This window comes from Galleria mellonella, unplaced genomic scaffold (assembly GCF_026898425.1).
Source record: "Galleria mellonella isolate WM207_F2 unplaced genomic scaffold, CSIRO_AGI_GalMel_v1 utg139, whole genome shotgun sequence".
NCBI lineage: Eukaryota > Metazoa > Arthropoda > Insecta > Lepidoptera > Pyralidae > Galleria > Galleria mellonella.
This window is the reverse complement of record NW_026441995.1, coordinates 11,157,677-11,174,898: the sequence shown is the minus strand read 5'-3', so window position 1 is coordinate 11,174,898 and position 17,222 is coordinate 11,157,677. Positions and strand designations below refer to the sequence as shown.

Genomic DNA, 17,222 nt, shown 5'->3' with positions numbered 1-17,222 from the left:
TGTAAAAGTTATTCTTTCATTATTCACGTAATTATTACCTACTATAATATATAAAACTCTTGTGTGGCGATGTTCTTTCATGCAGATAGCTCCAATTTGAGAAGTAGAATACTTTTTATTCCCGTAAGAAAATTTTTTTGGCGTTTGGGGCAATACAATTGGTGGTTTTTTTTACTGGATGATAATGGAATGGTAACCCCAACTACACTAACGGTATACGCTGGCGAGGCGCCAGTGAGGGATGAAGATGAGAATGGAAAGGTAGGTTGGCTCATCGTGATGAGAATACATCAGAAATTCAGCACGATGGTTTCCAGGGGGAACCACGTGGAGGTCGACCTGATAGGGTATATTACTAGCAATGGACTGATAGTTCGTATAACAATCCCTCCCCCCGAATTGGTGGTGTTATACGAGTATAGTTTAATTAAAATAATCGACACGTTTTGCAAGGTAACTTAATTTATTTTCTCACTGGTTGTTATATATTCGTACAGGGTTACATTAGGCCAGAAGGTCCCGGGTGGCAGACCAGTCCGGGGCCCAAGACTAGATGATGGCAGTTGTACCAGTTGGTAGCGGCACTGCAAGCCCCGCAAGCTAGACCCACAGAGGGGCCACGCAGGTTGAGGCCCGGGTAGAAAATGCCACCTCGAATCTATGGCTAGTCCTACGCTGGTTATATAATTAATTAATTTATACATCTTACAATGATAATCAATCTGATAGCTCATCTAATGGAAACACGAACAACCCCATGGACAACATAGATCATACTGTGTCAACTATTGTATTCCTTATGAATTGCCGTTCCTGAGGAATATAGGTGCTATGCCTCCGTACCGTAAATTTCATTGTAATCTCCATATAAATAGTGAATGTCATTTGTTTTTCTTCCATTCGATTTTTTTTTATTACTAATATCCTGTATTAGGTATAAAAGTTGAAAGACTTCTTTGGCAAAGTTCCAGCATCGTCCATAAATATGCATCTACTACTTAATTCATAAAAAGTGCAATTGAACAGGATTTCCATGAGGGAGGTTAATGCAACGGAACCACTAAGATTTGTTTGTTATAGGTACGTGTACGTTGAACGTAGTGGTCCGAAGTCAGACGGAACTCTAAGCAAACTACGTTTCGATTCAGTAATAACAGTGAGGCTACTCAGACTGCGCGCCTTTCCACCCGCGTGCCGCGTAAACGTTTACGTTAACTTTGAAAACTTTTTAAATATAAAACATTGCAATATTGCTGTTTGTTTTTATATTTTGTGAAAGTGCGTTGCATTTCCCAGGGACATTTAGGATGAGTCTATTGCCACGATCTTAAATCGGACGTTCCACTCAGCTGATATTTGTTTTGATTAGGAAACGTCGTTTTGTCGCCGGCCGGTCATCCATTGCAGGTATGATGTACTATTAGTCCTAAAAACACATAAAATATCTTTAATTCCGTGCTCAGTCAGAGGTCGTCAACATTGCTTTAATGATTTAGCAATTCAAGTATGGCGTTGGCAAACGAGGAAATTGTTGTGGTTTCGCGCCACAGACATTCAAATTGAATGGAAATTTTAATTTATTTGGAAAATTACTACAGTATTGAGTCAAATAAAAAATATGTGAATGAATATCGTCATCACTTCTAGAAAAACAATGGAATTTTAAACAATGAATTATATTGGTTGTTATAGAAAAGTAACTCAATTATCAACTTTAAACTTTATATTTATAATGTTATAACTCTAATTATTCTAACATTTGGTATACCTAACAGTTGCGAATTGCGAGGTTCTGAAATTCAATGTAAGCTATTTACGTGGGTAATATAGAATTTAGGACACCTAAACAAACATTAAGTATCTATTTCTTGTTTACATTATACTAATTGTCATAAGTATCTATATGGATAATAAATTTTAAATGTTGAAATTAATTTATTAAGATAACTACCTAATAAATTACTTCATTTCGAATTTATGATGATGCATGTTATTATGAAATTATGTCTGTGAAACAATGTGTCATTGGGTCATGCACTGCACATAATTCAACACAGAATGGTCAATTACTTACAGCAATGATAATTAAATTATGTAGGTTAATAAAGCCTTAAAAAATAATTATATTGTTACATGTTTAGAAATATATGTACCTATTTTTTTTATGAATTTTGGCAACAGAGATTCGTTTAGTACACATGTATGCTTGTAACTACGAGTAAACTGTCAGTTTATCTCATATTGAGTTTACTGGAAGAAATCTCTTTTAGAGATGTACTCGCTCTTGTGCACTATTGAGAGACACCACACACTAGAGAGAGATTTTGTACAAAAGTCGTTTGCTTGGGTACCTCTGTCCCATTCCTGTTTCTACCGTGAAGCAGTTGTGTTTGCATAGCTGTGTTTCAGTTTAAAGGGTGGGACGTGACTGTGAATTTACAGGGTACAAAGGAGTAACACCTGAGTTCTCAGGAATGGCAACGCATAGGGGGCATCATGGGCGAAATAAGATACTCTGTTATGTCCATGGTACTGCTCATGTATATAGGCGATGGTTACCACTTTCCATCAGGTGGGTCGTCAGCTTGTTTGGCATTCTAAGTTGCATAAAAAAACTATTATGTTTAATTATTATTCTGATATAATACCTTTTGTGTACAATAAAAAATAGATATTTATTTACTTCTGCACTTCGTTCTCTCTGTCTATGCCATACGGAAATTAGCGTGAATGTAGAGACTAACGATAAAGTCGCTTGTTATGCACTATACATAATTACGTACTTACAACTACATTCGTTACGTACGTTACCTTATTATCTACTAGGTGCAAAAATTACAGTTTCCTATTGATGTTCGTAATACAAGTAGTACATAAGTGATCTTAACTAACAACCCAGAACGTTTAGTTTGGATTTTTTAAAATATTTTTTTTTAAAATAAATAAATTTTCAATAGGCAAATCGTGTATAGAAAAATAAAATTTATATGGACAAATTTTATGTAATTAGATATTTAGGTACAGTTATAAATATGTCTAGAAATTTATTATAATTACAATACATAATATTTCTTAAAAAGAACATCGTTAGCATTGTACGCAATATATAAATGGGGTATTGATATAACGATGAATGTAAGAAGCAAGTCCTTAAATATTTATAATACAGTACAGTTTAATAACGTAGGTACTGAAGTAAAATAAAGAAGAGAAGTGTTACATGGTTTATACGTTTTTATTTACACTAATAATAGATTAGATACCATGAAAGGAATTCGGAGCATACAATTAGGTAGGTGCCAAAAGACGAGATATTATTGAGCAAGCACAGATTCGAAGCAACTTGATAGGATTGGTTAGGTTATTAAAAATATTTACACTTACTCTTTACAAAGTTTTATCATCTATTTTATCGATTATCATTATTTATAATGGTTTTACAACATTACAATGATTATTAGATATAGGTATATCATTCCAAAGATGAAAACAATTTAAATAAAATAAAGAAAACAATAATTATAAATCTTCGATTATGGTGATGAATCGATCGTGTACAAGTCACAGGGCAAATAATTATTACGTTATAGTACAAGTGTTATCAAAAAAGACATCATATAGATATTATTTTTTTCTAATGAAAGAATTAAAGCAAGGCTAATTAAAATGCAAATATTTTAAAGCAAATTAGTGAAAAAAATTATATAATTTCCAAGATGGTCCATCGAGATATTAATAAAATAAAAATTAATAAAGATGAAAAAAAATCCATAATAAAAAATACAAGTCATAGAATAGGAATATAGCGCTATAAAAATGGTAAGAAATCATGTTGAACCAAGGATGCTAGACTAGTCACTACGTGAAATCTCACAAGATTTTAAGAAAAAAGATTGGAGAGAGTTAGTTGTATTGTAATATAAGGGTAAATGTAGAAATATTTGATAAAATTTTGCCAATAACATGCAAAATAAAGTGCCCACATTTCAAACTATTAGTAAGGAATAATTGAATTTGTTTTATAAGTTACATAGCTCGGTTTGTTTCAGCGCATGCCATTGCATAATCAAAAGTATAAAACTGGTTACAATGGTGCAGAGGTGCTGGTATAAACATAGCGCTGGTCTGTTTACAAATTATTGCATTACTGGCGATTTTATGAACATTCAACGCGATATTATTGTTCTAATATTGAGAGTTTTCTTTCTTTGTTCGCTGCAATTGATGCCTGTATTATCGAGCTTAAATTATAGATCCAACAACTTTTGTTTCATTTTTTAAGCGTCTCCAGAACGAGGGGGTTATTGAATCGCCTGTATTTTTTTTATCTTCATGATGATATAATTTATTTTGTTTATATTAAGGACGCTGTTTTTTTTCGAAGCAAAATCCTGTTCGTTACGATGCGACGTTTGCTTGTAGATGAACGCTTCAAGTTTCTCAATCCAAATATTCTAAAAGTAATGTATCTATAAAACATTTAATTATTTATTGGTCTGTTTTATCAGGTCTGAAGTCGTTGTTTTTTCTTTGTTTAATAAAATGTACTTATAACTAACTAAAAACGATGCACAGCCAAGATATGAGGGTTGGAAATTTTTTAGATATAATAGGTTTCTTTACTCTATCAAAATTTCACTAGAAAATTTTTCCATTAATAATGAAATTGTTTGGGCGATTGGAAATAACAAATGAAGCCATGGGGAATAGCTAGTTATTAATAATTTTATTAGAAACAATACCTAAGAAGACAAATGTTTACTCTAAAGCAATATCGATAGGTCACTACAATCGAGAGCCCGATGTGGGGTCCCCTATGCGCTCCAGTCAACATTGCTTGTAATCACGACCTTTCAAAAGATAGGAAGTAGGGGACTAAATTGTACTATTATTTTTCTGTGAGCAAACGTAAAAACTGTAAGTACCTACCTACGTATGTTAGAAATATCAACAACTAGTTATGTTATCACTTATTTTTAATCTGTAATTTAAAGCAATTTCCTGTACATAATATAATAGTCATTTCTTATTCATAGAGTAATTTATTTTATTGTTTTGTTTTTATGTCGCTGTATCTATATATAGATGGTATACCAATAACTATTACTAGACAGTGTCTGTATACACATCAACAAAAAATACTAGATAAATTTTGATGAAATGTGTACTACAAGGTGACAACTTGCTTTATTTACGACATACGAGTATACGTTATCTATTACTGCAGTAAAATGTCTAATTTCCATGAAAAAAATAAACGTAAATTCGGTATATCAGCATCTATAACTACTAGTAGTTTATATGAAAGGAAAAACTGCCTAACTAATGACACAGCCAAAGCTGTCGTCAAAGAGTGCCAAGGACGATACAGTATATTTAGTCTATGGTATTGTATAAGCCTATAGTCGGCGATTACTACATTTACATTATCCTCCTAATGGATCATCAGTACCGTCAACATGCTTGGTTTTTTACAAAGAAAAAATCACAATGAGAACTACAACAATCATAATAACCGAAACTGTTTTAAATGAAGATTTTTCATGATTTTAAAGACCTATAAATGGAATAAAGTATTTAATACGGGAGAGGGGGGAAGAGATTGTTTGTAATGGAATTGCTAACAAAAAAATACCCTATGCGATTGATCCTGATCGATCTCTATCCTATTTATGTCTTCTTTCTAAAAAATGATGTGGTTAATAGGTTAAATGAGCTGCTTTCATCCTTACCTGTATCTTGTCAGCATATACCTATAGCACAAATGGGGTTATCATTCCATTATCATCCGTAAAAAACTGTCTAATAATATAGCTGTACCAGCACTTTCATTTGTATGACAGAAAAAATATCCTATGTTCTTTATCTTAAATTTGTATTATCCATATGCCAAATTTCATGCAATAAAATATAACAAATAAACTACTTTTTAAATTGGTACTGCATTGTCAGTAATGCAGATTAACGACTCCATTATTCGTCACGATGGGCCAATGACTTGACTTCATCCTCACCTATCGTCCCTCACTTGAGCTCCAGGGTAAACCAATAGTATACGTGGTGTTACCATTCCATTTAATCAATAAAAATACTAAATATATTTACAGTTAGGCAGCTAACAAAGCTACTTGTTTTTTCTAGATAAAAATTTACATTAATAACAGTAAATTATGAATGATTCAGTAATGATTACAGTATTGACAACAATTGTGTTTACAATGAAAGTGACTGAAAGACCGAAGTTCAATATTTATTTTTTATACAAATGCCTAATTAAAGTACACAAATTAAGGTATCTACGTTTAACTTTTTGAGCTATGTTAAATAAACTTCTCTCGATTATATCCTTAAGGAATAATTATGTCTTTAAGGAATGTAAAACCTATTCTACCATTCCTCAACATACTGATTGGTAAGTAATAAGTGTCTTCGTGCGTGTCCCTCTCTGGAAACTGTCACGGCTAAGAATGGGCTAACTCACTTCATTCACTGGTAACCCTCCAGCAGTAGTTGATAGCACAGACGGGATTACTATTTCATGTCCAATCCATTAAAACAAACGTCGATATAACAAACGACATATATTTTTAATCTTTCATCGACTTCTTTGTAATATTAAAAAATAACACGTAGACAAATACTTCGAAATAATAACGATTTCATATTTGATTTTGTACCTATACCTAAAGGGATGTCCGATATTCATGGATGTTTCCACCTGCTTGATTGGTCAGCTCGCATTTTATTTGTTTATTTGAAAATATTTCTAGAACAATACACAAATATAATTAGGTACATTAAAAGAGAAAAGGCTCACATCCAGTCGACAATAAAATATTTACAATGTGAAGATTTTCATTTTTATATATGTATAACTAAAACACGTATCTTCTATTTATATGCATATTGCCAAATAAAATATTATTTATTATACGCACAATATAAAAAGTCTATATAGAGCTGTATTCTTACAATATAAGTATCGTAAACATTATATAATATTGTTATTCGTACACTCGTACATGGATTTAGTGTTATATATGTCTTGTATTCTTATACGAATGTACTAAAGTTAAATAAAATATCTAAATATATAAACATATTCATAAGTCTAGACGGCCACCAAGTTTGGTATGCATTTTGATTAAATAAACAAGTTTATTCGACTTGATAATCACAGCTATTTTCGAGGTGCGAATATTTATTTGTACATGGCGTAATCTCGAGCGCGTCTAAATCTTTTGAAAGCGGTTACACTTTCAGTTAATTATTTAAACGTGTCTATTATATCCACTAGTTGGACACTTTCAGTAGCTATGATACGATTAATTTGGCACACTCTGTGTCTAATCGGTGCGTAAATTAAAAATTTATATTGATTTGATTCTTGTAAACGTTCTAAAAGAAGGAGATTTTCAATTCGTCTCAGTTTTTGTGGTTATATTACACGATTATATTGCCGAATTAAATTAAATAAAATATGTTCAATATTTATCAATACGTATGTAATATATATGTATGTGAATCCCAGTTGAAGTAGCTTTTTTGCGAAGCAAAATGTACTAGTCACTTTACTTCTTATTAATATTACAATATTATGAAAGTTGGTGAAGGTGTTTGACCTTGGTGGTGCAGTAGTTTAATGCACTGGTTCACCTTTCGATAGTTGCTGGTTCGATCTTCGCATAATAAAAATATTTTATTTATAAATATAGTATAGTATTGGTTTTTAAGTTTACTATATATTATTATATACGTATTTTTAAAAAAATTAATCACTTGCTAAATACCCATAGCTTATATTACAAGCTCTTTTTAGTTTGAAATTAAATGAAGTTGTGTAGCATATCTAATAGTATTTATTTAATAGTGTTTTTACTCAATAACTTTGTTCTAAATACTGTAAAATTTTAAGAGTAAACCCCACATGCAGTAACTGGTAACCGTATGAATTAACTGTTACTAGTATTAACAACAATTTGAACATTTTACTGAAATTCTTAACACCGTATGAATTAATTAGTTTACACATGAAATAACTGTTTCTGGTATTAAAATAAATGAAAAAAAAAGACATTTTTATGCTTCTGTGTTTCTATTGTGCCTATTTGTAATACACTACAATTTTAATATTTCACTCGAATTCTTTGTACAGAAATTGAAACGGTTAGTTAATCGCACAATAACTGTATTACTACATTACTTGGCCCTTACAGAATCGCTCAAGTTTAACGTGGAAAGTGAAGAAATCGTTTTGTTACACGACAGAAAAAAAGACCCTAGTGTCTCTAATAACAACGTAAGGTAGATGACGAGGTATTTTTTTTTTGTTCCACTTGGCAAATTGTCGAGTTCGTACCATAATTAGACATGGTCAGTATCACAGATATCATTTATGCATTTAGCAAATAACAAGAAAACGAGTTGTTTATAATTATATGCTTGTTATTTATTCCAATTGCTTCGTAATAACTATGAATGTAGCTTGATGTGATCATATGACTATTTTCGATTTTATTAGTGCTGGAAGAGTTTACGGTTCAAGGATTTCTATGTCGTTTTCTTCAATAATCAATCAAAGCGAATCAAAACTGTGCATGTAGATCTCTTATAGATTCTTCAGATAATTAAATTGCTGGTTATTAAAATATGTTCATCAGCATCATCATATCAGCTATTTTCTGTCTGCTACTGAATAAAGGATTCCTCATAAATTTATGCCAATAGTTGCCACACCTGGCAGGTGGATTGGCAACCTTAGTTAGGCTTTGGTGATGTTTTGAGAGAGGCGCCGTTGCACATCCCTTGGCTCTTAAATTCTCTTAGTTACCTCATACAACACTCACGTAAAAGGTAAGGATGGTCCATTCTATGCCGGGACCATACGACGATAAATGGGTTCAGCTTAGAAGAAATGTCAAACACTTGATTGTTACGTTAAAAACAAGTTCAATGATAACTTTATGACAATATTAAACCTAAATAGCAGAATAACGTGTAGAATAAAAAGCTGTGGCAATAAAAGAAGTGTTTTCTTGATTATAAAAATTAAATTCAAATTTCGTTAAGTGTTTAATATTAACAGAAATCTAAATATTAATGTACAATCAAATCCAATATAAAATAAACCAGTCCTCACAGTCATTACAAGCCCATGTTTGTGACAATTAAGCCAGTTATCACTGTATTTGACTGTACCATAGATAATATAACCTCGTTCCTTTTTGGTTTTTACAGTGAGTATGACTTGTTCTAAGTTATCCCAACACTTTATTTACACGATGCCATATATTTTTTTTAAATAGTTCATTTTTCGCCTTTCTTTTTTTTTCTTAATTTGTGGAGAAAAACGTATTTGTTTACATTTAGATGAGTACTATGATACTATATTCGGTATCATAGTACTCACCTATTATAATTTTTACATTTTATCATACTAAATTATACATAATACAGGAACATAAGTAGGTATTACCAAGGTGAACGCGAACCCGTAAATGTGTCGCGTCATTGTCAACCAGCAATACGGACGTTGTAATCTGAGGGATAAGATAGAGGTAAATAATTATAAATATAATAATTTATGCATTTATAAAAAAATATTGCTGAAAATATTAAACTTCGAGCAGATACTATTTTTTTTTAGATTACTATTGGTAACAGATTTCGAAACTTAATAAAATAGGTGGTATTACACCTCGTCCATGACCCACAAAATCTTAGTTATGGCATATCTACATCATGACCAAAGACATATGGGCCAGTACCTTGTCGGAGGTACACAAGACCAAGTGGAAAAGAAAATCAGGAAATTTACCTTGGTTATAAGCCTAGTCAAAAGCTAGGTTGAAAATAAAGATAGAAATTAAAATTTGTATTTACTTTTTACCATGTCATCGTTCGTCGGCTGCAGGAAATTCTTGTTCACACCTTAGCTGATCAGGCACAGCGTGGTTTCAGCGAAAAAGACAGATTTTCCCGCCACAAACACTCAGGTTGTGGAATAAACTAATAGGTAAGCTTTTCTTTCGAGACTAACCAAACTATAGTAGGGATTTTCAAAAAGAGTGTAATAAGTTTTCTTTAGGCTCGGTGATGCATACATGACACCACCTTTAAGCATTGCAGGTGCGTTTACTATCAGATAAGCTATTACACTTGTTTGCATAAAACATGAATATGAATATTATGTACAAAATTTGTAAAAACTCTTCGGCATGTTTTATAACAAATGTTACTCTTTGGTTAGAAATAAGTATTCATTTTTTTTTTGGATCTTCGGTTTGGATGTTTTAAATTTTCGGATAAATAGCAAAAAATCGTCAATAAGTTACTGAGTGATACATTTTGATATGAGTGAAATACATACAAAGGTACATATAATAACTTTTACGTTAACTAATAAGTAGTATTATTTAATCTGATGAAACAAATTCTTTCATTATTATACAATTCTAGCGTAAAATATAAAAAAAGAAAGTGTTTATTACGTTCGGTCAAATTCGGCACGAAGTTTGTGGTCACGGTCAAATTGCTGTTATAGCAATAATAATTTGTAAGCCTATGTCAGTATTATTCGTTAGTGTGTCAATAAACTCACAATGCTGGATATATATATATATGCGCTATATATAAATTCATATATATAAAGCATAGATTTATGCTTTATATTGCTATAATACCCCTATTTATGTTAAATCTTAAAATTATCTAATTATTACGATTTGTTTAACTACTCTTAATCATAAAGTCTGAACGGTACGTGTATTATGATTTTCTATGATGTGCTATATAAACTTCTCATAGTTGTCCGTAAAAGTCCAAAAATAAAAATTACAAATTGTAGCGGTAAATATTAGTATTACATTTTGGTACTATTAAAACTTATTCACTTACACGTACTTATTCAGATTTTTCAATAATACATGTATTTAACTTACTGAAACTTTAGTTTCTATTTAGTCCTTAAAATATTGAATTTTAATTAGATTTATATTAATGTATTACACAGGTAGTTATGCATAACAAATATGCATATTTTTACTCGTATTATTTGTAATAAATAAGTATAGTATCCGAGTTAATAATTATAAATCTCAAATGACTACCTCTTGGTGTTTTCAACGCCTGAGCCAATTGTCATCAAATACAGGATATTAGTTTTATTTGGGAACATGTAATGTATAATTTTTATAAATTTGAATACAAACTACATAATAACAAGAAATAACAGAGCAACTTCAAAATGTAGGAATTATTTTATATTTAATTTGTCTAATTCATAATAATAATAATGAATCTTTTTATTTTATTTACATAGTTTACATTTATTACGATAGTAATTTAATTAAGTGTTGTGGATTATTGAAATACATTGATTATTTGATTATTGAAATAAATTTTCATTCATTCATTCATTAAATTTTAATTAATATAATAATTTATATGCAAACATTTATTGACCCGGTAGCGTCCGAGACTCTTCAATAAATAACTGCATACTTATATTGCACGATACATTGCATGTGTTGTTATATTATATACTTGGTTATATTTTTGTTATAATATTTATTGTCCATGAAATTTATGTACTATATATAAGTTAATAATATCTTATTATAAACATCAGAATCGTAATAAAAGTAGGTACTACCTATATTAACATGTTATTTTATTATTCTAAATGAGATATTAAAATTTTGCCCATGTTAATCTTTCAATTATTATGTGTTATGCTTCCTTAGGGTAAAAATTTACACGCAAACTTAGTTTAGTTGCGGCATTTATTGAAGTCTGTCGGTGGTTATAGACCAATCAGTAACAAAATTATTTTCTATAATTACTAGTGATGATATACGATTATCCTTGTCATTAGTAAATCAATTACAATGGAAAAGGTACCAATATTAACATACATAATTAAAATCAAGATTTACATGGTTTAATACTTAATTATTGGGGGGAAAGGGATTGTTATTTTTATACCATTAGGGATGGCAAACAAACACAGTCTGATGGTAAACTGTCATTATAGCCTATGGACGCTTGTAACACTAGAGGTGTCACATGCGTGTTGTCGACCTTAAATAAACTTTAATACCATTTTTTAAGAACCCCATACTATAGTCTCTAGGAAAAAGGTCGTCAGGGATTTTATTCCGCAGCCTGAACGCTGAAATTTTCCTCATTTTGTAGGTAGTACAAATAATGAGTGGAAATTTGAAGTAAATATTGTTGTAATGAAGGATAGCAGGAAAGGGTGACCCATTCTATACCGGGACCACACGGCATAAAAATTTTAATCTTCAACTTTAATTTAAGTTACTAATTTTTTATATGAATTATTGTGCCTGATTGCCTTTTTTAATAATTGAAGTTTTTGAAAGTATGTATAAAGTATCACATGGACTTTTATTAATAAATTTTCGTCAGAACATAATTATGTAAATAATAGTGTAAATTTATAGTAATTAAGATTAGGTTGAATAGTCCTAAATATTTTTTTATAATTCCTCTTTTATTACATACAAAATTGTAATCTACATGTCATGATTGCGCGTAATCAATCGCTTGAATAACTATTGACGCAACGCAAAACGTGCTATTATTATTTTAAATACCTAGTTACATTAAAAATTTAAAAAAAGATACAAATAGTTAAATGCGTGTATCTGTTTTGTTATTTTCTCACGACCGTGTCGAAATACGATAGTGATCGTGAAATAAGATGCGAAACTTTTTATCGCCCACGTTTTTGTTTTGCGGCTTAGCTGTGAACAATGTGGTTGCATAATGAACCTAAATGGAGCAACGGTCTATTTCTTAAAATCTTATTAAGTACTGGTTAACGGTATAATGTACGAGAGTATGTAAAAAACTTACTCGTATACCAAGTGTTAAATTTAAGTCAAGTTATAATAATATCTTTAACTCTCGAGGAAAAAGTGGACAATTTTTTAATCTTGTTTTTTTAATTTTGACAGTTGACTCAATTCGATTGACTGTCTAAATTAAAATTGTTTCTATTTGAACAACACTAATCGGGCTATAACAAACATTAAATAAAACATGAAGTCCAGCCATACTTACCTGATGCTTAATAGCTAAGCTACCAACTGATTCTATACCAACCAATAACATTTAATTTTTATTTATATAGATTTCTATAACTAATGTATTGGGTATAAATATCAAAGAACAATATGTTAAAAAACTATCCAAGAAATTTCATTGCTATCGTGTTGGGTTATGAATTACTGGCCTTTTATGTTTATGGTAAAACAGCCATGCATTAATGCGTAATTTTTTTTATAATAATGGAGTTTCCGAGCAATTAAAACGAAATATACTACTACTCTACCATAAGTACTGATAATAAAACTTAGTAAATATGTACATATGTAATACTGATACTTTAATATAAAATAAGTGCTAAGTACGTAAACATGAAAATTTGATAGATAGATAGTATTTAGTACTACTAGTAGTTCGGTTTTAGTAAGTACTATGTTAACGCAAGTTGCTTCATCTGAAACGGAAAAGGAAACATTTAATTTACAACAGACGTGTACTAACAATAATAAGTGGGATGCACGTGTGAATAGTCTATACCTATTGAGGATGATTATACTAGTACAGTTGTCTATAAGACATCCATTAATATGAACTTAAGATGTGAGGAGGGAGGCGGAAATTTGGGTATAGGTATGTATAGTTATGTGAGTAGGTATAAAAGCAATGCACCCACGGACTGATTAGTATTTGACTTGTAATCTACATTTTACATTACATTTTCGTATTTATATATAGTTCATATTTTAAAAATATTTTCTAAATAATTTCCATATATCACCAGAGGGAAACTTTGTACAAAAGTCGATTACTTGGGTACCTCTGTCCCATTCGTGTTTCATCTTTGAAGCAGTTGTTTGCATGGCTGTGTTTCGGTTTGAAGGGTGGGATATGGCGTGAATTTACTGGGTACAGAGGAATGACACCTGAGTCCTCAGGAATGGCAACTCATGGGAGGTATCATGGGCGAAACAGTATACTCTGTTATGTCCATGGTACTCATGTCTATAGGCGACGGTTACCACTTTCCATCGGGTGGGCCGTCGGCTTGTTTGCCATTCTAAGCTGTATAAAAAAAAATGAAATAGGTTCTTAATTTGTCTGTACTTAATTTTTATTGTGTAAATATATTTGTGCGATATCTTCTCCGAATTCCACCAGTTTCCTAGACTAATCATTACTTAATCATTACTATTGCAATTTCTAGAGTTTAATATCCGTATCGTTTTCATATTACCTATTTTGATTTCACAATTAGCTAGATTAATTAGCTTTTTCGCAGACTAAAATTATTCTTCTTTTCTTAGAATTTATTTTCTATAGTTTTATAGTAAGAGCCAGAGAGCTATAAGAAAATTACCATTTTTCACTAAAGCACCCATCTATAGAGCTGCAGGTTTATTTGTTATGATAAAGCCGTTGTAGTTGATGCAACGTTGTGTCGTGCAATACACATAACCTATGTCCAGACGTCGACATGCGACGGCGAAATCAAGCTTATCAGCTGGGGTCACTCTAAGACTCTCTTAGACAATAAATTGATTCAGCGAGACGCTACAAATAACCCGCCAGTGTCATATTTGCAAGATTGAAAGTATAATATTGGCATGAATAAATTTATGAATAATATTATTATTATACTAGCTCTGCCTATGACTTAGTTCGCATTTATTATTATAAAATTCACTTTCAATTATAAAGCAAAGATTGGGGTTTGCTTTTCTGCTTTGGGGACTTATTTACAACAAATAAAATGCGCATGATATTTTGGTATTAATATCACCTTTTTTTACGTTATCTGTTATAAGTTAGAGGCATCTGTTCTCGAGTGTAAGTTTCTTTTATCCTACATTAAGTTAAATTTATTTGTGAAAATTTTATCACAATTAGTCCGGTCATTTATACGTCAAACACTCGAAATAAAATACACAAAGAGACAAATCAATAATGTACGTGTAACCATATATACTTCTATATATTTATACAATCTTAACTCCATTAATATTTTATTATAATTATGTAAAGATTTCAACTTTGTCCGTGGCTTTGTATCCGAGACAATTGAAATTAATTTCACTTATAAAAAAAAATCTGATTATTTATAATATGACACCCACTAATGATATATCGGGCTATAATGTAATATCATTAGCTATAACAGCTAGATTGTTCAGAATAAAACGCAATTAATGGAGACTTCAACCATAACTTTATTACGTAGAATTCTAAGCTTCTTATCGTCAACTTACCATGACGAGTCACTACTAAATTGCAATTTATGTAATTTTATATTTCATTCAAGAACTGTATGAAATACTATGAATTATAGGTTACTATGAATTATAGGTTACTATGAATTATAGGTTACTTAGTATATTTATAAAAAAATCTCGGTATTAAATATAGTGCTATCTTACAAATTAGCTTAATTTAGTATTAGCTAGCAAGTGGACTTATATTATGCAAGTTGATAATATTACACGGTTTTGTTTGAATTAATGTAGGTATTTATTACTAGCATTTACCCTCTGGTTTTATCTTTATTACTGGGATATATAAATTTGGCCGTGGCAAAAAGTAATTTATGTTCTTTTCTATCAAAAATACTAACGCGTTTTTTTTATTGAATTTCATGATGATTGGTATGAAGGTGTTTAAACCCAAGGTGTATTAAATAAACTCACTTTCACATGATATTTTTAAAGTTAACACTAGCATGACAAAAATATTTTAAGTTAAATAAGCAGTTGAGTGATTTAAACCACTTTTTGGATCATACATTTTATTTTATTTGTTTTTTTATTTTTATGCAACTTAGAATGTCAAACAAGCTGACGGTCCGCCTGATGGAAAATGGTAACCGTCGTCTATAGACATGAGCAGTACCACGGACATAATAGAGTATACTGTTTCGTCCATGATATCCTCTATGCGTTGCCATTCCTGGGGACTAAGGTCTTATTCCTCTGTACATGTACATATACCTAGAGGGAAACGCCCATATACTCGAAATTAGTATATGAACTTTTAACGTTCCATGGTATATTATCTATAACTCGTTTAATGTAGCATTTTGCAATCATAGAAATAAAATGTTATACGGTCAAATAAATTATATTCGAAAGTATAAACTGGCTATTTCAATAGTGACTCTTATGATTTATGTTTTAAGAACGTACTAATATGACTTGTCTCTGTCTTTCGTGACATTGTCTCACCTTTGACCATTAAATACGTAATGTAGGTAGAGGCACCTACATTTCTTGCAGCATTATATAGCTGCCTTTACTATCTATAATATAATAAATAATATTACGTATTGCTTGTTTTTATTTTCTATGGTATTCTATACATTATAGTACGATGCAGATTTTATGCCTCTAAAACCATAAAAAAAGATTGATTGATTTCGATATTTAAAATGTTACTACAATTCTTTTTTTTATAGTTGACTTGTTATATTTAACGGAGTGAATATAAAAACTATTGAGTCACTTTATGAATAAAATTAGCCATTTGTCTCGACTTCGTCCACGCTAAACCCCTTATATAAAATTACGGGAATATTCTCTCTCACGGGATCTACGCGTCATAAAGTGAAACTTTTTAATGGATGAAAATGAAATGGTAACCTCGCCGACGCTTCTGGGTTACCCTAGCGCTATTAGTATTAGTGAGGAATGATAAGTGAAATTAAAGCCAGATAAGTTGGCCCATCATAAGTATCATCACGAGAAGTAAATCATAATTGTCTACGTTATTAACACTCTCGTCCCGGGGGGAAGGGATTGTTAGTAATATGGACTACTAGCAATGGCTAGCAATATACCCTGTCAGGTCCACCTCTACGTGGTTCCCCATCCATTAGAGTCCATCGTGCTAGATTCTACATGTGTTCATCACGATGAGCTAACTGACTTGCTTTTTCATTCTCACCTATCATCCCTCACTGGTGCCCCGCCAGCATATACAATCTCGTACCCTTTGTCAATGTATATTTTGTAGTAGTTTACGTCGTAATTACTTGTTCTGTGAATTAGTTTGTAATCGGAGATTTTAATTAAAACTCTGCAATGTTAAAAATTACACTCTTTATTGTATTTGTTTGTTTATACAAGAATACACAAATGCCTACTGCGTATTACCGAAAT

At 31.0% G+C, this 17,222-nt stretch overlaps 1 protein-coding gene across 1 annotated transcript in view; it reads left to right on the top strand.

Moving 5' to 3' along the window:
- The first annotated feature begins 1,147 nt into the window (after positions 1-1,147).
- LOC113511563 (extracellular serine/threonine protein CG31145) overlaps positions 1,148-17,222 on the top strand; it is a 108,776-nt gene continuing 92,701 nt past the window's right edge. The window contains exon 1 of the mRNA XM_026895220.3: positions 1,148-1,407. The gene's annotated coding sequence lies outside the window, so the exon portion shown is untranslated. The remainder of the gene's footprint in view (positions 1,408-17,222) is intronic.